Source organism: Bidens hawaiensis, unplaced genomic scaffold (assembly GCF_021521415.1).
Source record: "Bidens hawaiensis isolate Kalapana, Puna unplaced genomic scaffold, B.hawaiensis_p1.1 tig00017358_1, whole genome shotgun sequence".
Classification (NCBI taxonomy): domain Eukaryota; kingdom Viridiplantae; phylum Streptophyta; class Magnoliopsida; order Asterales; family Asteraceae; genus Bidens; species Bidens hawaiensis.
The window spans coordinates 372,172-394,166 of NW_027492632.1; the positions used below are offsets into that span (position 1 = coordinate 372,172).

General features: G+C 33.0%; 3 pseudogenes across 2 annotated transcripts; 1 reads left to right on the forward strand and 2 right to left on the reverse strand.

The window, feature by feature from the left end:
• Nucleotides 1–780: 780 nt before the first annotated feature.
• On the reverse strand, nt 781–4,117 carry LOC143553793 (lipid phosphate phosphatase delta pseudogene; annotated as a pseudogene).
• A 3,080-nt stretch (nt 4,118–7,197) lies between these two features.
• On the forward strand, nt 7,198–15,071 carry LOC143553794 (glutamine--tRNA ligase-like; annotated as a pseudogene). Its single transcript, XR_013138899.1, has 23 exons — nt 7,198–7,218; nt 8,363–8,500; nt 9,557–9,679; nt 9,771–9,870; nt 9,957–10,052; nt 10,144–10,205; nt 10,791–10,970; nt 11,049–11,201; nt 11,291–11,346; nt 11,977–12,067; nt 12,135–12,221; nt 12,312–12,509; nt 12,826–12,924; nt 13,002–13,133; nt 13,217–13,353; nt 13,420–13,519; nt 13,599–13,693; nt 13,775–13,875; nt 14,274–14,379; nt 14,455–14,544; nt 14,643–14,772; nt 14,861–15,015; nt 15,063–15,071. The product of XR_013138899.1 is annotated as a glutamine--tRNA ligase-like (transcript).
• Nucleotides 15,072–16,443: 1,372 nt separating this feature from the next.
• Nucleotides 16,444–20,954, reverse strand: LOC143553799 (lipid phosphate phosphatase delta-like; annotated as a pseudogene). Its single transcript, XR_013138901.1, has 8 exons — nt 20,817–20,954; nt 19,968–20,063; nt 19,710–19,784; nt 19,509–19,639; nt 18,660–18,763; nt 18,451–18,576; nt 17,919–18,037; nt 16,444–16,988 (listed from the first exon to the last, which is right to left on the reverse strand). The product of XR_013138901.1 is annotated as a lipid phosphate phosphatase delta-like (transcript).
• Nucleotides 20,955–21,995: the final 1,041 nt, after the last annotated feature.

Genomic DNA, 21,995 nt, shown 5'->3' on the forward strand with positions numbered 1-21,995 from the left:
TATTTTGTTTAAACGGCTGGGATATAATAAAAATGGATTTTAACGTGCAAAACAATATAGTGGTGTATTAGGCGACACTTTCAAGTAACGAAATAGTTAACACTATAGCGTAATGTAATTTTTTTGTATTGTAATAGTTATTACGCAACTTTAAATTTTAAACTATAAAGTAATCATTATTACTCTATTACAAAAACGTTGCTTTGTGGCTTTTCCCTTCACTTCATAGGATTCACACCGTAATTTTTATTTGTGTTCGATTTAAGCAAGATTGCTTTTAATAAAATTCATATACAGCAGCAGTTTGTAATTATATATTTTTTATATCAAATGAAAATATGTTCATGCAAATAATATTCTTATTTAAGATTCGGTAAGTTAGTGCCTTAGTCAAGCCTCATAAATTTAAGTTGCTCACAACTTCACAAGGAATCAACCAAACGACATAACTAAAGTATTGAAGTAGCATCTTTATTTGAAAAGTTCCATAAAAGTTGTATCAGATTCTTTTGACACATGTTTGGTGCTAAGAAAATTCAAAAATGAAAAGGTCAAATGTATCATAGTAAGCAAATCAAAAAGTTGGGGAAAATAATAATAATAATAATAATAATAATAATAATAATAATTTCCTACTACAAGTTACTTATAAAGTCATACTACATGAATTATAGACTTATAAAATATTATAAAACATATCTACCAAAACAAAGTTAAATAACCCTATTACACATTTTATACACCTTTTATATCTCAAAATCCTCATAAAATAATGATACATCACAAATTAAGTTGTGAAAACAAAGAAGGAACAAGGTCAACCACAAACCAAGCAAGACCAGCATATTGTAACAACCGAATGCCCGTATCAACATCGAACGATTCCTGCTTACTAAAAAGCATTTTTTGCAGATACCCACCTGACTGTTTGACTTTATTTGACTTTTTGACCGCTAAAGGACCAGTCAAAGCTGGGACATAGCCCGACGATCTGACTGGGACGCCCAGTGCACTAGCTGTAATTGGTAGAATCCATTTTGCTAAAGCTTTGTTGCAGAATTTAACAAACAGGATGGTGGGGATGCCGACTAGGCTTCTGCCAGCAAAGGCGGTGATCCCGAGGTCCGGTGTGAATACAGATAATAAACTAACATCGCCTGATCAATCCCAAAAAGTGTAAATTTAACAAAGTCCTATAATGGAAAAAAACAACAAAATCGTCTTCAACCATCGTGCTTATGGTGTTTGATCATAAATCAAAAACATAAATTAATAATAAACAGTCAATCCATTATATGTGAAATAAAAGCAATAGATTTGGGATAGATTATGATAACCTTAGCATTCAAGACTTAGTTTATTATACCTAAAAAATATATTTTGTTTTAAAATTAATTTAATTCGGGTTGACCCGAAACCTTGAAATTGAACCAAAGAACCAACCCAAATTACTTCAATTCGGATTCGGGCAAGCTCAGTTCAAGTATAGGTTTTCTCGAGTCAGGTTTCGGGTAAAAATGTTGTTATGTATAAGGGCATTATTGTCCTTTGTATTTAGTTTGTTACAAATGTTGTTAAAGATGTACACTATTTTTTTACATACCTCATCTCATTTAGTTTGTTATGTCTAAGGACATTATTGTCCTTTTGTATCTAGTTTGTTAGAAATGTTGTTAAAGATCTACACTATTTTTTTACATACCTTATTTCATTCTCTCAACATATGTTTTACTTGTTTACTATTTATAATTGTTTTTAACAGAAAATACACAATTAGTCCATGTGGTTCGATTAAACTCCTTATGTTGATTTCAGCACCTTTGGTTTTTAAATTGAAAATTTGATTTCGTCTTTGTGGCTTAATCATTTTGCAAGGTTTGGTTCCCAATTCTTTCATAATCAATTTGCAATTTTTAAAAGCTCGGGGACCAAACTTTAAAAATTGTCAAATTATAGGGACCACTTGTGTAATTTTCTCTATTTTTAACATAAAACAAAACTATAATTTTTTTAAAACTTTTTTAATGTGTGGCAATGAATGGATTCCAATTGAAACTATCACAGGGAGCAAGGGTACGGGGACGGAGGGTACGTCGTACGCGTATGGATACGATTATGGTATGTTGCAGTATCAGGATTCAGGCGTTTACAGTGATGAAGTTGGATTAAGGGGTCAACGGGTATGAAAATCATCAGTAATCCATAAGCTAATATTGTTTTCTTTTAAAGATTTGGGATAGATTGTTATTTTGTTTTTGCGTTATTATTCGTTGCTTGTTTGTTTACATGTATGTTTGTGGTAATTACTAATTCTCATGCGGAGAACTAGACTTTATACCGTCTTAGAACTATTCTGATCCAAAACTATATAATCAACCAAAGTCGAACGTCTAGTTCCTGCTAGTCGAGATCATGAATGTTTTTTTTTATTCGACGCCTCTTTATCTTATTTTTGAATTGTAACTTGATTTATATGATATTGTTTTGATTTTGTGATATCTACTACTCTAACAAAAGAATAATACTTTGTGTCACTTGTCACTCTCTCGGTCATCCTCACTAGAGGTGCACAAATCGGGTTTTTTCTAATACCCGGGTTCGGGTATGAACCAATTTCGGGTATGATCGGGTATTGAGAGAAATCGGGTAGGGTTTTGAGGAGAAAAACTCAACCCTATGTACCCGGGTAGGGTATGATCGGGTTCGGGTATTGGAACCGGGTATGTGTCCGGGTACAACCGGGTATTAATACCCGGTTTTGAATTTGTAATTTTTTATACATTTTTTAATTTGTTTAAAACTTAAATTTGCTTTGTAATTCAAAAAAATAATTAGATTAAATTACAAAAACTATAAATCTACTTAATTACAAATTATTTACTTAGTAATATGCATTTTACAAAAAACTTAAACATAAAAGTTGTGAAGTAAACATAAAAATATACTATAAAAATTCATGTATTATTTCGAGTATTAGAAAATTGGTATCGGGTATCGGGTATAGGTATGACCGGGTCCGGGTATAAATCGGGTACGGTTTCAGGTACGGGTATTGACCTCAAAATGCATACTCTATCCATACCCTACGGGTAGGGTCGGTTCCGGTTTCGGGTATAGAAAAACCGGTTCCGGGTATTTTTTTCGGGTCCGGTTCCAGGTATGGTTTTTTGTGCACCTCTAATCCTAAACCCAGTTTGTTATTGGATCCAGTGTGGGTCAACCCAATCCAAAATAACCTTATTTTTGTGTATATATTAAGCAAATGTGTTAATGTTTAGTTATTTCTTCTTTATTTTCTTTATATACTGTAATGTCATGTTTATCCTTAAGTAATAAAATAAAACTCATGTGATCGAAGGCCCACTGGTGGTAAAACTCGGACGCCCTCATGATCGAACTAGAGATCACAAAGATCACAGTCTTTCTTTATTGAGCCAACCATTTCCCCCAAAGTATTGTAAGTGAGGATTAAACTTGGGTATTCACTGAAAAACCCACGTTTTCTATTTTTGTGTTTTTTTTTCTTTTCTTTTCTTTTATGAGTATGGTTTAATTATAAATGGTCTTCGATTTTACATTCGGGCTTTATATGTTTTTGCTTAAAATTAGACAACATAAAAGAAAAACGACTTTGTACCGAATCTGAGCCCATATGTCACCACCACTCTACAAAGTGAAATGTTACCATGTTATAATAACTTAATACATCACCTCAACTTTGTTATTTATTTTAAACAATTCATAAAAACCAATAGAAAATGAGAAATTAGAAGGTCAAATGCATAGAATGATAAAATGAGAAGGGTAGAAAGTAAGGTGTAAACGAGCCGAGTTGATAACGAGCTTGTCAAGAACAACTCATTCTAACTTAAATAGGGTTGGAGCTCGAGATCAAATAGTTTAAAGCTTTATCTCTAATGCTTGAGTTTGGCTCATGAGTATTTTTACAAGCTTGGCTTGTTTATTATTTTTTAATTAGTTAGTTTATATATTTACACACATATTTACGGTTATAATTTTTATTTATATATAAAACCTCAATTAATAGTCATATTATTAATTTATAACTATTCAAACGATTACAATATAGTGCCATATAATCAAGCAAAAGATCCATCAATATCCTCTTTTGAATAGCAAAAAGGTAAAATTTTTTTTCATAAAATTATGTTGAAACATCCAAACGATTTACAATGAAGTGGCAGGTAAGCGGGCAACAAGCTGCGCCGCAACCCCCTTTTGGATAACAAACCCAATCCTACTAAAAACAAAGTTTCGATTCTTATGGGCCGATACGTTATTATGCCCAACTTTTTGAACCCTATTCAAAAGGTCCACGACATCCAGAGCTAAGAAACCAAAAGTGTCAAAAGCAAAGGGGATAAACACGTGTTGATTCTCCAAACAAGCTCTCTCGTGTTTAGCAACCTTCCCCGATGCCGCCTTCAATGCTACCTGGTCTAGAGATGTTCAACGAAACCGGTTCCTGGAACCGAACCGGTGGACCCGAACCGGTTCCTACCCGTTTTTTGTAGGAACCAGACCCTATCTGATTCAACCAGATGATCCGTGACCGGTTCTTGCATTTCTGAGTGGGGGCGGGTAGGAACCGGAACCGGTTCTGGAACCGAACCATCCGGAACCGGTTCCTAACCGGTTCTAGAAGATATTGCAAACAGAATGCACAAAGACCTAACATATCTTCTAATCTTCTAATATGAAAGATGATTTAGATCACTTAAAGACGACTTGACCATCTTAAGGTTAATTATGAACATGCATCACCTATTCTTTAATACACGTGCCTTGTATACTGAAATTCGTATAAGCTCTTTATTGACTTAAGAATTTTCTACTAGTTTAGTTTAATTAGACATGGTATGCTCAAATGATCGACGATTGAGCTCGAATGACGATGAACCGCTCATCGGCCATGGTTCTTCTGCTACTTGGCTATTCAAATTTCAATAAGATCCTTGTTAGATACATCGACTTGTATGACATTGCATCGACTACATATGTTCTTTTTATGAAATTCTTCAATTTTTGATGTTTGTTTGAGTTGATTTTATCTTTACAAGCTATTAATGATGGACTATGCATTAGCCATCCCTCTGGTTCTATATATCATGATTTTCTTTTCACTTGTTTGATCTTTTGAATACTTATTGTGATGATTTAAGAATATAGAATATGAATATAAATTTAATTATTTATATCTATGGATATTTAGTAAAAAATTATAATCTCTCTAACAAATCAACTGATGCATGGAACATATTCCACTAAAATTGTTTCTAGTTTTAGATTTGAATAATTGTCATTATGAAACAATTAGCTAGTGACTCTGGGAACGATCACTAATGGTGGCATTTTAGCCTTAGGAACAAACATATATTTGCAATTCTGTATTCTAGATAAATCAATGTAACACTTCTAAAGGTCAATATTACACCTATACATAAACTTTTCAATAAAATGTTTTAATGACATTATTTCACTAAGATTTCCACTATAACTTTTTCAGCATAAAAAACCCTGACGTTTTCACGCTAATCTACGAAATCATCTAAATCGCAGATTGTGATGATTGATGAACAAATTATCTTGAAAAGGTTATGATGGGAAACCATAAAAACAAGATTTTAACATGATACCACTTACCACCACATTAAGATTTTATTTGACGAATTTCTATGAAGTACACCCTAAAAGCATTGTACTTTTAAGACTATAAATCGCAAACGAAAAACGAAAAAAAAAAAAAATTACACTGTAACCGGTTGGAACCGGTTACGATACAGGAACCGGGTTAGGAACAGGTAAGAACCGGTTAGATAGGTTAGGGGTCCGAGGGTGGGAGAACCGGTTCGGTTCCCTAACCGGTTCGAGCCTGGAACCGGTTTAAAAGGGGGTTTTGAATATAGGAACCGGTTCCGGTTCCTAGTCCCAAACCGTTTTGAACATGGCTAACCTGGTCTGCTACAAACCCATTGTCCCTAATCCCAACAATAGCAAAATAAATCCTACAAAACCTTTTCATATATGATATAATATAGCTTACTTTTTTTTATATAATAGTTATTGCGAAAATACATTAAATAAAAACATACAAGTAAAAAGCTCGTTTAGCCTATTGAGCCAGCTCAAGATCGATATATGACGCTCGGTCTCGGGCTCGCTTAATAAACGAGCCTCAATAAAATTTCGACCTCATTTACTCTTAGCTTAGTTTGTGTTTTTTACGAGCCGAGCTTGAATAGCTCACGATCCGCTCGGCTCTTTCTTAGGTTATAAATAAACAAGCAGGCCTTTAAATGAACCAAACATAAACGAACATATGTAAATGAACACACGCAAACATAAATTGACACATTTAAAATGAACAAATACAAACCATTGAGTAGATAACCTTTTAAGATAACATTTAATTATATTCTATTAATACATAAACGAAAATAAATAAGCGAACATAGACAAACGTTCACGAACATTAATGAACAAACTTATCTCCGAGCAGTTCATGAAACGTTATGTTCATTTACAGACACGTAAACTAGAGGTGCACAAATTGGGTTTTCTAAATATCCGGTTTCAGATATGACCGGGTATTGGCAATACCCTGGTCGGGTTCGGGTTCGAGTCCGGTTATTGTCTCTAAAAACCATACCCTATGCATTGGGTTCGGGTCAAGTATAGAAACGGATATTCTAAAACCGAGTATTTGAATACCCCATTTCTAGGTATTGAAAAAACCCAATTTTCGGGTTTTTTTGGGGCTATTTTACATGTATTTTCGAGTATAGATTTGATTTTTTAAGGGGTTGCACTTTTTAGAGGGATTTTCCGGTATAAATTAGGTATTTGAAAAACCTGGTTTTGGGTATTAGAGAAACCCGGTTCCAGGTATGAAACCAATTCCGGTTTTCGGGTATTACCGGGTGTAAATCGGCTCCGGTTCCGGATACAAGTTTTGATACTAAAATGCATGCCATATCCGTATCGTACAGGTAGGGTCAGACAGGGTTCTGGTATTAAAAATTGGTTCCGGATTCGGGTTTTTTTTAGTCTCTACCTTAAACGAAAATATATGGGTTGGCCCATAGACGAAACGATGTCCATAAGCCCCACAGAATCCCAAACCCATATAAAACTTTGCCACTCACGAAACCCGAATTATTCTCTCAACGCATCGGGCGGACTCAGCGTTTGATTCCGGTAATTTATAGCTTAATTTTGCTAATAATTTGTTAGTAGTATGACTGTTAATATATATTCAGTTCAAATGTATAAACTTATTTAGATTTAGGTTTAATATGATAGCTGATTAAACTTCAATTCAGTCAGTTAATTACTCAATTGAAATGTTATTATGATATTTTTGAGGCGTTGATGACGTAATCTCATATCTTAGGTTATTATCCGCTCGTTTAAATTACACAGAGCTCGAGTTCGGCTCGTGTGTGTGTGTGTGTGTGTGTGTGTGTGTGTGTGTGTGTGTGTGTGTGTGTGTGTGTGTGTGTGTGTGTGTGTGTGTGTGATTGAATAACTATATATTTTGTATTTTATGTTAAAACTATATAAATAATTGACTGAATTACAGACAGCTCGACCTCGGCTCGTTTAACTTACAGAGAGCTCGATCTCGAGTTAGATTCATATATTATTTGTTGATTAAGTTATATATATATATATGTGTGTGTGTGTGTGTTTAGTAATAGTTTAACAATATAGAAACATGATATATATTATTTAGTTACATTTTTCATACTTTTGTGAGTTTATGTATATAACTATAGTGATTGAATAACTATATATTAGATAATTCGAATTAAAACTATATGAATAATTGATTGAATTACAGAGAGCTCGACCTCGGCTCGTTTCGAGCTTTATCTCTATATTTCGAGTCCACTCTTATATTATTTGTTGATTAAATTATATCTATTCAAAATTATGTAAATATATTTTTAATAATAATTTAATATAAAACATAATATATATTAGTATTTAGTTACATTTTTCATACTTTTATTAGTTTATATATAACAATAGTGATTGAATAAATATATATTATATATAATTAATATAAGTATAATCTATATAAATAATAGGCTCGTTTAGGCTTGAGCTTGATAATTGAAGCTCAGGCTCGGGTTTGTTTGTTAAACAAGCTTATATTTAGGCTCGAGCTCGTTTAAGCTTGGTTCGATTCGAGCTTTTTGCGAGTTGATCTCGAGTAGCTTGCGAGCGGCTTGGCTTGTTTACACCGCGAGTATTATTGTGCATATAATTTTGTTACTGGCACATTGATGTTATTTGATTATGGAATTTTACAAACAAACTAAATCGGATTGTACAGATTTTGGAGTAATTTTGGTGTGAAAAGATGGTGGAAGCTCTAGATTTGTTTTTGAAGATCGGGTTGGATAAACGCACGGCGGAAAACACTATTGCCAATAATAAAGTCACTTCCAATCTTATTGCAGTGATTAAGGAGGTATATTTCATGCTAGTACTAATATGATTGCATGCAGTTGATTCTGAATTGGTCCGGATGAGACCTTGTTCATGTTCGTCCGTTAACCGAATGGAGTTTTGTGTTTGAGTTCGTTCGTTAAGCAATTGAGCTTGTTCGTGTTTGTCTGTGTCCGTTCATTAATTTTGTAAACTGATGCAAACGAACGGTACAGAACACTAAAGGACACTAACGAACACAAAACATAAACAAACACAAACGAACATATATTAATTTGAGAATACTAATAATAATAATAATCACTAAATCAATGCAAAATCACCAAAAGTCCAGAAGTACACCACCTAATATCCAAAAAAGCTTAGCATAGTAATCATAAGCATAATTATATCAAAATATAAATAAAAATAACAATAGTAAAACTCTAATAAACAAACATATATATATATATATATATATATATGTAAACGAAAGTAACTTACAAACCTAAATGAACAGATAACCGAACATTCACAAACACAATTGAACGGAGGTGGCATGTATTCGTGTTTGTTCGTTAACGAAATTCTGTTGTTCATGTTCGTTCAATTATCAAACAGATGAACATAAATGAGCTTCCCGCTGAACGGTTCACGAATGTATTTCAATTTGTTACAAGCCAAACAGAAGAACTCAACCCAAAAGACTAGTCTGATAGGTGAGGGAACCCATTTGGCTTATAAACCCCACATCAGTTGCACATAACCCTTAGAATAATCTGTTTTAATATATAAAAATATCTTCTTTACCTATATTTGATAAATTTAGCGTAGAATCAAGAACCCTAATTTTTATGAAACAGAACTTAAGTTTATAACCAGTATAACTATCATAGTGCAACATCATTTAATTTTTCATTTCTTGCCAATCGATATGTAATATAACACAAACAAGTGAACAACTACGACCCTCGGAATACAAATATATTGTTATAGTTAACTAGTTTATTGAAAGCACTTAAGGGGACATTGAATTAGTAAGCATAATTCTCTATAAGAGGACACACTCATCTTTTTGTAATTAATAACACATATGCAGGCAAATGTCACCGATGGATGTGAACGGTCTATTGGCAATCTTCTTTACACGGTTGCTACAAAGTTCCCTTCTAATGCTCTTGTACGTCGTCCCAAGTTGCTGGAATACATTGTTTCTTCTAAGGTTTCACTTCATTTGATTCTTTTAAGTAGTATGTGTTTGATGCTAAAATCTATTCACATAATTAAAATACTTATACTCTTGCTTATTGCAGATAAAAACTCCAGCTCAGGTAGAAGCTGCATTTGCATTTCTTACTGTCACCAGCTCAGATGGTCTTGATATTAGTAAATTTGAAGAAGCTTGTGGCGTTGGTATATTTGAACTTTATTATTGACTTTATATATCTTTGTTGTTAATTGTTATTATAAATTTAGAATACAATCGTTTATCTGAACAGGGGTTGAGGTTTCCCCTGAAGACATAGAACGCTCTGTTGATGAAATGTTTGAAGAAAAAACGAGTGCTATTTTGGAGCAACGATACCGAACAAATGGTGAGTTCTAATTTCATAATGTCTATGACGCTAATTATACAATTCTATGTGGAAATGCGAATCTGACATGCCACTTGATCATTGGCTTAAGTTGGTGATTTGTTTGCTCATGTACGAAAGAAGCACCCGTGGGCCGACCCAAAGATTGTTAAGGTAAATCACTAACTTTTCTTTAGGCTTGTAAACGAACCTGAACGTTCAGTGAACCGTTCGGCTGGAAGTTTGTTTATGTTCGCTTATTTAGTAAACTAACGAAGACAAACAAAGCTTTTTGTTCATTTAGTTTGACGGACGAACATGAACATGTCTCGCGTGTTCATTTATGTTCATTAGTTTACATTTGTTTTTGTTCGTTAATATATTCATTCAAAATTTTTAGGCGTATTACATTAGAGTCTAGTTCGTATAACTTTTTAAGCTCAACACGTTGTTCACATTTACTTTTAATTGGTTATAGCTCAGTTACATTCGTTCATCAATGTTTAGTTACGCCAGTTCATGAATCGTTCGTTTATACTGTTAACGAATGAACGTACACAACGTTCATTTTTTTAACGAACGAACGCGGACAAAAAAACCTTGTTCGTTTAATTGTTAGTGTTCGATCGTTTGTTCTGTTAACGTTAATCGAATGAGGGGGCATTGTGTTTTCAAAGTTTGTGCAAAAAAGCCTTTTGTTGACATATTTGATTGCATAATGATTAATGAATATTTAAATATCATGTGTCTTTTCAACAGAAACTGATAGATTCAAAACTATATGAACTACTTGGTGAAAAAACCGAAGCTGATAACGAGAAGCCTGTGAAAAAGAAGAAAGAAAAAGTTGTTAAAGAGAAAGTTGAAGAAGAAAAAACTACCATTGAAGAAGAAATCAACCCTTATTTAATATTCCCTGCACCAGAGGAGAATTATAAGGTTGTATTAACATTATTTACTTTCTCGCCTTTTAAAGTATTTGTATCATGTTTTGACTTGTTTATCGTTGTTTTACAGGTTCATACAGAAGTATATTTCAGTGATAGACCTGTGCTTAGAGCTTGTAATACAAAAGAAATATTGGAAAAGCATCTGAAGGAAACAGGTGGACAAGTTGTGACCCGTTTTCCACCAGAACCGAATGGATATCTGCATATAGGTCATGCAAAGGTAAATTTCTATTATTTCATAATTTAATTATGTACATGTTATTATTAGGTTGTCATTTATTAAATGGATACTGTTTTTCATATTAATAGGCAATGTTTGTTGACTTTGGTCTTGCAAAAGAAAGAGGCGGTGGCTGTTATTTGAGGTAAGACTGTTTTTCAATTTTTATATACTATGTAGTATGAAATAGGGTGAGGATCCTAAGAGAACTTTTTGAAATTGAGAACTTTGATAACCATTTTGGGCCACAAAAAAACCCATCAAAAATTTTATAAAACAAAAAAAAAACGAAAAATTTAACAAAGTACAAAAAATAAATTTTTTTATTTTTCATCTCGGTTTCATTAAAAAAACCCTAATTATACACATATGTATTTTTTTATTTAATCTCGAGTTACATATTGTACACATATGTACATTATTATCTATCTTAATTGTACATATGCGTATAAAGAATAACTTGTATAAAATTAAAAAATACGTATTATACATATATGTATAATTTTGCTAAAACCGATTTTTTGTTTTTATTATTTTTTAATTTTTTTATGAAACCGGGATGAAAAATAAATTTTTTTGGTTTTTGTACTTTTTTTATTTTATCGTTTTTTTGGTTATATATATATTTTTTATTTTTTTAAAAAGAATTTTTTTTGTGGTCTAAAATGGTTCTTAAAGTTCTCAATTTCAAAATGGTTCTCACATGATCCTAATCCTATATATTTGTTTTTAAAATTTAGTTTAGCTTATACAGTTGAGATCTAATAACTTGTAGGTATGATGATACTAACCCTGAAGCAGAGAAAAAAGAATATATTGATCATATTGAAGAAATCGTGAGTTGGATGGGATGGAAACCTTTTAAGGTATAAACAATTATTAATTGACAAAATCAAGAAAAATATTTAATCTAATTAAGTTATAAATCTGCAGATCACATACACCAGTGACTATTTTCAAGAACTATATGATTTAGCAGTCGAGCTTATACGCAGGGGTCATACTTATGTTGATCACCAGGTTTTCTAGTTACCACATTTTGTCTTCGTGTACCACAAACTCATGATCCGATAATTTATTTGTTTATTATATATTTTTTTTTTGGTGTAGACTGGTGATGAAATAAAAGAATACAGAGAGAAAAAGATGAACAGTCCATGGAGAGACCGGCCAATTTCGGAATCACTTAAATTGTTCAATGATATGAAAAATGGCTTGATTGAAGAAGGAAAAGCTACACTTAGAATGAAACAAGATATGCAAAGCGATAATTTCAATATGTATGACCTCATTGCATATCGAATCAAGGTACAATAGTATTATTTGAAAAACACAAAGTTTAAGGTGGATTGAATGATTACTTTTTTTCCTTACTAAATAACAATAATGCCCTTGGAAATTGGGTCCATCAATACTGTTTATTAATGTTAGTTGTGTGTGTTTAAGGGTAAATTTGGAAATTGGCTAATAAATTTTAAAAGTGGACATTTGTAATGGGACAAACAAAAAAGAAAATATGGACACTTTTATTGGGACGGAGGGAGTATTATCATTCCGACAAAATATATATTATTTTAGTTTGACTTGATAATATTAATATTTTGACTGACTTATATTTCTTTAGTTCACTCCTCATCCACATGCTGGAGACAAGTGGTGTATCTACCCGAGTTACGACTATGCACATTGCATTGTCGATTCTCTTGAAAACATCACGCATTCGGTAAGTTAACCGGGACCCGCTTTTCACTTGTTTTTTATTCACTATTATATTTTAATGTGTTTTTGACTTTTTTGTAGCTTTGCACACTTGAATTTGAAACAAGACGCGCTTCATATTACTGGTTACTGGATGCACTAAGTCTTTACCAGCCTTACGTGTGGGAATACTCTCGCTTAAATATCACCAATGCCGTGATGTCAAAGCGTAAGGTAAGTTTATATTTTATAAATTTTAAAACTGTTGTATAAACAGTCAAATTTCATTAAAAAATATATAAATAATTACTTTGTAGTTGAATCGGCTTGTGACCGAGAATTATGTGGACGGATGGGATGATCCGCGTTTGATGACATTAGCGGGATTGAGGCGTAGGGGTGTTACATCAACCGCAATAAATGCTTTCGTTAGAGGAATCGGAATTACCAGAAGGTAATTGTAAATTCATGACTTTTAATTTATTTGTAGTTATTAATTGTGTTTTACTTTGGTCCGCAGTGATGGTAGTATGATCCGTTTGGAACGCCTCGAATATCATGTGCGTGAAGAACTCAATAAAACCGCTTCTCGTGCAATGGTTGTGCTACATCCGTTAAAGGTATGCATATTTTAATATAATAAATTTAATAATTTATGCAGTTATTTCTAATCTTTAGGTTTTATTGTGGTTGTTGTAGGTTGTTATAACTAATCTTGAACGAATTCAGTAATAGACCTTGATGCTAAGAAATGGCCCGATGCTCCAAACAATGATGCATCTTCTTATTACAAGGTAAATTTTCTTCCCATTATTTGTATTCTGATGTAAAACTATAATTATAATTTTAATAAATTTCTTATCTTTCACTTTCAGGTTCCGTTTTCAAATGTTGTTTATATAGAGCAATCCGACTTTAGGATGAAAGATTCAAAAGACTACTATGGACTTGCTCCTGGAAAGACGGTCCTGCTCAGGTGCAATATCAATTCCTATATAATTAATATTTTTAATTATTAATTTATTTTATATATATATAGAGAGAGAGAGAGAGAGAGAGAAAAGATAGAATACAATAATACCTTAACGTACAATAGGTACGCGAATACCCTATATTCACGAAATCGATCCATGAAATCACATCCCAACATCGCGGAATCGTCAATACATATCCAATAAATCATTGGTTCACCGAAAAAACAGTTTTGGATCGTTAATCGATCAATTTTTTACTTTTTTTCACGAAAACCGTTTTTGAGCGTTTTAGGTTTTTGGCTGAGCGTTTTAGAATTTTTTGTCTTTGAGCGTCTCTCGTACCTATTGTACACCCTATATATATATATATATATTATTAATGATAATAATTTCAATGCAGATATGCATTTCCTATCAAGTGTACTGAAGTGGTGCTTTTTGATGACCAAAAGACGGTTGTCGAGATCCACGCCGAGTATGATCCTTTCAAGAAAACAAAACCGAAGGCATATTTTTTGACCATTATAATAATATTATTATTAAATAAATATAATAATATTAATAATACTCTGGGTGTGCAGGGGGTTCTTCATTGGGTTGCCGAGCCGTCACCGGGGGTTGACCCGTTGAAGGTGGAAGTCAGGCTGTTTGATAAACTGTTTCTTTCAGAGGTTAGCGATTTATATTAATGATCGGGCATGCATATCATTTTAAAACAACAGCATTAGTTAAAGTAATAAAGTAATGATTATGTTTATACTTGAATTAGAACCCTGGAGAACTTGATAACTGGCTTGATGATTTAAATCCCGGGTCAAAAGAGATAATACCGTGTGCGTATGCTGTACCGCCACTCAAGTTTGCTGAAGTAGACGATAAGTTCCAGTTTGAAAGGCTTGGTAAGTTTTAGAGCCTTCTTGTTGTTGCATAAATCACTAATTATTATTTCGGAATTTTGTTTTTGAAATATGGGTTTGTTTATGGCAGGATATTTTGTGGCTGATAAGGATTCTACACCCGAAAAGCTCATCTTCAACAGGACGGTTACGTTACGAGACAACTATGGGAAAACTGGAAAGTATATGAATCGTATGATTTTGTTTGTCTTCTTACGTTATTCGTACTTTTTTTTGTCTGAAAATGTAAGTAAAAATTATAAAATTGGTTGTTTTTTTAAATTATTTGATAGGGGAATTAATGTCGTTAGTGTTGATGGTTAAAAGAGTAAGTTTGTTATTTGAAAGGGTAAATTTTTGTTGCCAATATTTTAAAGGGAAAATTCCCATAATAGCCCGTTTAGAGAATGTGTTTCAAAGATTATCCCCACTAATTCAAGTTTCCAACTTTGTCTCGTTGTTATCTCGTCGCCGACGACATGATAGCGAACACGGACGATGCGTTACTGAAACAAATAGGATAACGACACGTCGCCGAAATTTGTGTTGACGATGCGTTATGTTGCTAACGTAGGGTAGCGGCGATGCGTTATGTTGCTAACGCATCGTCATGTTATGGTAACACATCGTCGGTGTTCGCTAACATGTCGCCGGCGACGAGATATATTTATGTTGCTAACATAGGGTAGCAGCGATGCGTTATCAGCTAACGCATCGTGGAACCCCTGATTTAAACATTAACGCATCGCTGCTACCCTATGTTAGCAACATAAGGCATTGTCAACCCTATGTTATGTTAACACATCGTCGGTGTTCGCTAACATGTCGCCGGCGACGAGATACCAAAGGGACAAAGTTGGAAACTTGAATTTGAGGGGACAAACTTGGAACCAGATTCTATAAATGGGCTATTTTGAGAATTTTCTCTATTTTAAAAGGCTCTAAAATATTTTTTTTTAAATTTTATTTTCTCTTGAAATGAAATGAATTACCTAATTATGGTTCGGCAAAATTTTGACGGTTTCCGATTGCGGGTCAACTATCGTTGAACTCAAATCGTCGTTTGTTCAATAGGTAATTGATTATAATTAATTAGGGTCAGCGTTTATTTGTATATAATAACTACCCTTTTTAGTATATCCCTACTTTGTAAAGTAGGATTTTTATATTTAGTATTTTGTGATATTAATTTTTTAATTCAATGAGATATTATAACTCGTTTAACGGCTTGGTGAGACCCATACCCGCGAATTCGGGTCAAATGCATGAGAAACCTTTATTTACAAATAAAGCAATACGATGGCTTGAGAGATTTTAGGGAGTTTTCGTTTATATATATTTAAGATTAAGATTATATCAAATAAAACTTAATATATTCATGCAAATAATATGCTATTTAAGATTCGGTAACTTAGTCAAGCCTCATAAATTTAAGTTGCTCACAACTTCACAAGGAATCAACCAAACGACATAACTAAAGTATTGAAGTAGCATCTTTATTTGAAAAGTTCCATAAAAGTTGTATCAGATTCTTTTGACACATGTTTGGTGCTAAGAAAATTCAAAAATGAAAAGGTCAAATGTATCATAGTAAGCAAATCAAAAAGTTGGGGAAAATAATAATAATAATAATAATAATAATAATAATAATAATAATTTCCTACTACAAGTTACTTATAAAGTCATACTACATGAATTATAGACTTATAAAATATTATAAAACATATCTACCAAAACAAAGTTAAATAACCCTATTACACATTTTATACACCTTTTATATCTCAAAATCCTCATAAAATAATGATACATCACAAATTAAGTTGTGAAAACAAAGAAGGAACAAGGTCAACCACAGACCAAGCAAGACCAGCATATTGTAACAACCGAATGCCCGTATCAACATCGAACGATTCCTGCTTACTAAAAAGCATTTTTTGCAGATACCCACCTGACTGTTTGACTTCATTTGACTTTTTGACCGCCAAAGGACCAGTCAAAGCTGGGACATAGCCCGACGATCTGACTGGGACGCCCAGTGCACTAGCTGTAATTGGTAGAATCCATTTTGCTAAAGCTTTGTTGCAGAATTTAACAAGCAGGATGGTGGGGATGCCGACTAGGCTTCTGCCAGCAAAGGCGGTGATCCCGAGGTCCGGTGTGAATACACGTGGCACGTTTTCGTGGTGGAACTGGTGGTAAGTTTGTTGGACACCTGTCACCTGGAGTATACCAAAATTAGGGTTGTTTAGATGTGCAGTTTAGAAGATGATTATATGTACGCCTGTAAACTAACCGAACGTTCAGTAGCGTTCTGTTCGTGAACTTAAAAGAAAGAACATAAACACATGTCTCGTTTGTCCATGAACGTTCTATGTTCATTGATATATTCATTTAAATTTTTTAGGCCCATTACAACTTAGGGGTCAGAATAACGTACAATAATCCTTAACGTACGCGAATCATGCTCAAAGGCAAAATCAAAACGCTCAACGGCAAAAATACTAAAACGCTCAGCTAAAAATATTAAAACACTCAAAACGGTTTTCGTGAAGAAAAGTAAAAAAATGATCGATTAACGATCCAAAGCTGTTTATTTCGGTGAACCAATGATTAATTGGATATGTATTGACGATTTCAGATCTTGTGATGTGATTTCATGGATCGATTTCATGAATATAAGTATTCTTGTACCTAATGTACGTTAAGCAATTATTGTATTCTATCTTTTCTCTACAACTTAGTCTAGTTTTAATAACTTTTTGGCCAACACATTGTTGTTCACATTTACTTTTAATTGGTTTAATCTCGGTTATGTTTGATAATCTATAGTCAGCTATATTCTTTTGTTTACATTCGTGAACTGTCCGTTCATACTGTTAATAACCGAAGACGAACATGATCATGTTCTTAACGCACGAACACAAACAAGAAAACCTCGTTTGTTTACTTGTTTGTGTTCGATCGTTTACATATTAATTTTATTCTTTAAGCATATATTTTTAAAACTTCTAAATTTTGGTATAAAAAATAACCAATTAGTTAAAAAAGTTGACATTCAAAATTGAATTTTATTTAGATTAGGTATCTCAATAAGAAATAATTGCCATTTTCACGCAACGGATATACATAAAATAGATATGTATTCTTACAATTCCCAATGTGACGCCAGTAAAAGCCGTATGAAACTCGAAACTCGGAGTTGGATGTTCAGGTGTCGGGTAGGCGAAGAGTGACAAGAAGCTAAGTGCAATCCAAAAGTATGTAACTGCAATAAAAAAAAATTAAAGCTTTACTAGTTTTATTAATAAATTTGTTAAGCTAAAAATAAAGTAAATTTGAGTCAAAACTCTCATCATTGCTCATCCCATCATTAAAACAACAGCTTCCTTGAGATGTTTCTTACCAACCTATTTATCCACTAATAACCATTGTAACATTATAATTACACTGATTATGGTGTACAAGATTCCTTTATTATGTTTGACTGTGTGTAACTTAATAAATACACGCATGTGCGTGTCATTAAATATCCAAAATATCTTTCAAGAATGAAAATAAGTCAAATGTTACGGGTCAGATGGGTCGTTTTAAAGAAAGCGTACATCCAAAATATCTTTCAAAAATGAAAATAAGTCAAATTTTACGGGTCAGATGGGTCGTTTTATAAATAAGCATACCATTTTTTTCCTAAAATTACAAAATTGTCGACGTATTCATGAACTTGAAGCCAAAACGCAAGAATCGTCAATCCAAGAATAAGACCACCCAATAAGTCAATCAAACTATGCATACCAAGATACATTCTTCCTATTAAAAAAGAACAAAAAAAGATATTAATAGAGAATTGTTAATAAACATTACAAATAAAGGTTGAAACTTTGTCAACTTACCGAGGCCAATAAGGCATACAAACAAGCAAGTAAATGCAAATGCGGCTACTTGATATGATGCATCAATGTTTTCGTGGCATGAAAAGATATAGTGCAAGAGGTACCTGTAATTACCGGAAATTTTTTTTTGAAAAAAATGAGATACCAGGATTCATGAATTATAGGCATGTAAACGAACACAAACGGGGCATGTTCTTGTTCGTTCGTTTAACTTTAGCCGACAAACGATCAAACACGAACAGTTAAACGAACAGGGTTTTCTTGTTCATGTTCGTTTGTTACGAAAAATGAACGTGTCCGTGTTTGTTTGTTACAAAAACGAACGTGTTCGTGTTCGTTTTTTACAAAAACGAAATGTGTTCAAGTTCGTTTATGTTCGTTCGTTCGTTCGTTAGTAGTTTATAACTAACGCTTCACGAACTTAAACAAACAAATCTAAAAGAGCATAAATGGATGAACATAAACAAACACATCTTAGCCTTTCCCAATAAAAAGTAACATGAATATCATCTGTTACTACCGTTAGGCCGAAAAAAATAAAAAAATGGGTGATATTTTATTCTTTATAAGACTAGACAAAATGAGCCTGACAATTTAAATGAATACATAACGAACACTTAAGACTGTTAAACAAAGATAAACGAACTAACATAACAGAGCGTCAATAAATGAACGGACATAAATAAGTGTTCATAAACATAACTGAACACTCAAAACATGCGTTCATATTCATTCGTGTATTAAATTAATGAATACTAAAAAAACTTCCTGCCAAACAGTTTACTGAAGTTTGGTTCGTTTACTTACATGCCTAATATAAAACATCAAGATTTGAAAATTGTTGCATACCCAGATAAACAAATAGTATTAAGAGTGTGAGAAGACGGCAATCCATATTCCAATGCATTTTCTTTCTCGTCTTTAGTGGCGGTTAATATTCTAACGGGTGGTGATTTAGGTCTAGGCGCAGACACCACGTCCTACACAACACATGCAAATTTGACCATAAATAACATAGTTAGTAGCTAAAATAGAATTATACACTTATACCTTTAAACAATTCCCTAAATAATCACAAAATGCCATCAAAAGCGTCATTTGCCTCGCCAATTTCCCATGTCCACTCTACAACATAAAACTAATGCCATTCAATACATGCTAGAAACAAAAGGAATATTTAAGAACAAATATATATATATATATGACGAAGATAAGGCTGAATTTTTAGGCTTTTTATATCAGGAACACTTATTTCTTCTAGAAGATGAAAATGAAATATTTAAGGTTACAAATAGAATGTGAGTTTACCCAAAATAGCAAGGGAAGAAAGCCGGTATAAAAAGGCACAGATACAACACAAGATAACACAGAGAAGAATGCATCCCAAAAACCATGCTGGTTTTTCTGCATAAATTCAAAAAACGAAAATTAGGTCGAGATCAATCATTCAAGAACATAAACAAGCAAGTTGGTGTAAACGAGCCAAGCCAAACCTGAGCTTGGCTCGTTTTTCGACTTACGAGAACTCGAGGTCGGGCTCGGCTCATTTCAAGCTATTTCTCTAAAGCTCGAACTCGGCTAATTTCAAGCTATTTATCTAAAGGTCGAACTAGGCTCATTTCAAGCTATTTCTCTAAAGCTCGAACTCGGTTGGTGAGTCGTATTCAGAAGTTAGAGCTCGGCTTGGTCTCAAGCTTCATTCGTTTGTTATTAATTAATTAACTTATATTTAAAAAATTAAATTTTTTATATATTCTTAGAAAATCCTTAACGAGCCTAAGCTTGGCTCTAGGTCGGGGCTCGATAACTAAATGAATTTTAATTGAGACTCGGGTTCAGCTTGGACTCTATAAAGCTGGACTCGTTTCGAGCTTTTATCGAGTTGCTCGCAAGCAGCTCGGCCTGTTTGCACCCCTAGGTGTAATTACTAATTAATAACACCCATGAAAAACTAAAGCAAGAAATCAATAACCCGTCTTAACAATATGCAAATTCACAAGATTAACAACATGAATTCGTCCAAATTGTTTCAATAACTACCCAATTCATGAAATTAAACACAGATCCATACAATGCTGGAATTATAAACAAACCCACAAAATCCCTAATAAAGCATTCAATTATGGAAACAATAATAATATTATTAATAATAACAACCTGGATGTGGAGGATAAAGGGAGTGCCAAGGTTGAAGAAAGGATCTGATTAAGTGGGTGACGTTAAACATGGAAGATCCAACGTCAATACACCTAACAAAAACGATACTTGCCATGTGGGTATTATTATGCTCTCCATTTGATTTGATTTGATTTGATTTGATTGTTTCTCCTCTGCTTATCTTTGTTTCGCCCAAATTTTATAAATAAAGTATCAAATCATGATGAATTTGATAATTTAGAACAACTTAGGAATGACCGTAAGAAATGGACTATGAGAAGAATTTGTATTTGTAACAACCAGTCGGCAGCAAATCAGAACAAGAGTCCAAAAGTAAACCCTTGTTTGTTTGTTTGTTTTTTATGTGGATTTTGGAGGCCAATGTTTTTGCAACTTGAGGGATTATTATTATTATTATTATTATTATTATTATTATTATTATTATTATATATATTAAAATGGGGATTTTCTTCCCCTCCAAACAATACTATTCATTTTATTATTTAATTTAATAATATTTTATTATGTTTTATTTTCTTATCAGTTAACTTTTACAATATATTTATTACCTTTACTTACTTTTTTTAAACTAATTACAAAAATTTAACAAACAAAATTTTAAACTTTAAACTTGGGCAAGTGTTGATTTTACATGTTTTATTTGTCGGTTAAACTGTTTTTTTACTTTGCTTTTATATTTCTTATAGTTGGTCTTACAATGATCGAAAGTATTATCATGATTCAAAAGTATCCGTCATCACATGTTATATATCTATGCTTCGACGATTACGCCTTTAAAATATGTTTTTTTTCTTACAAATTCATGTTTACGAATTTATGTATGTGCCACCGATACTAACAAAATTTGCATCGGTTCACGACTATAACGTTCCGGTTTTTAGTTTTACATATGATAATTTGTTGTATTTTTGTCACACCCGGCCCTGAACGGCGGAAACAGCCGGGCGCGCGCGAGTGGGGATTGATAGTCAAGCACAGGTCATTGCAAACAAAAAATAAAATTTCCATTGCGCATGAAATGCCTAGTACAAATACATTACATTGTTTAGAATTACATAAAAACATCCAAATATGAAAATCGTTGAAGATTTCCGCGCCATATCCCCTTACGCGGCGGGAACAACCGCGCGCGTCGAAGGGATAGAACTTAAAATCTTC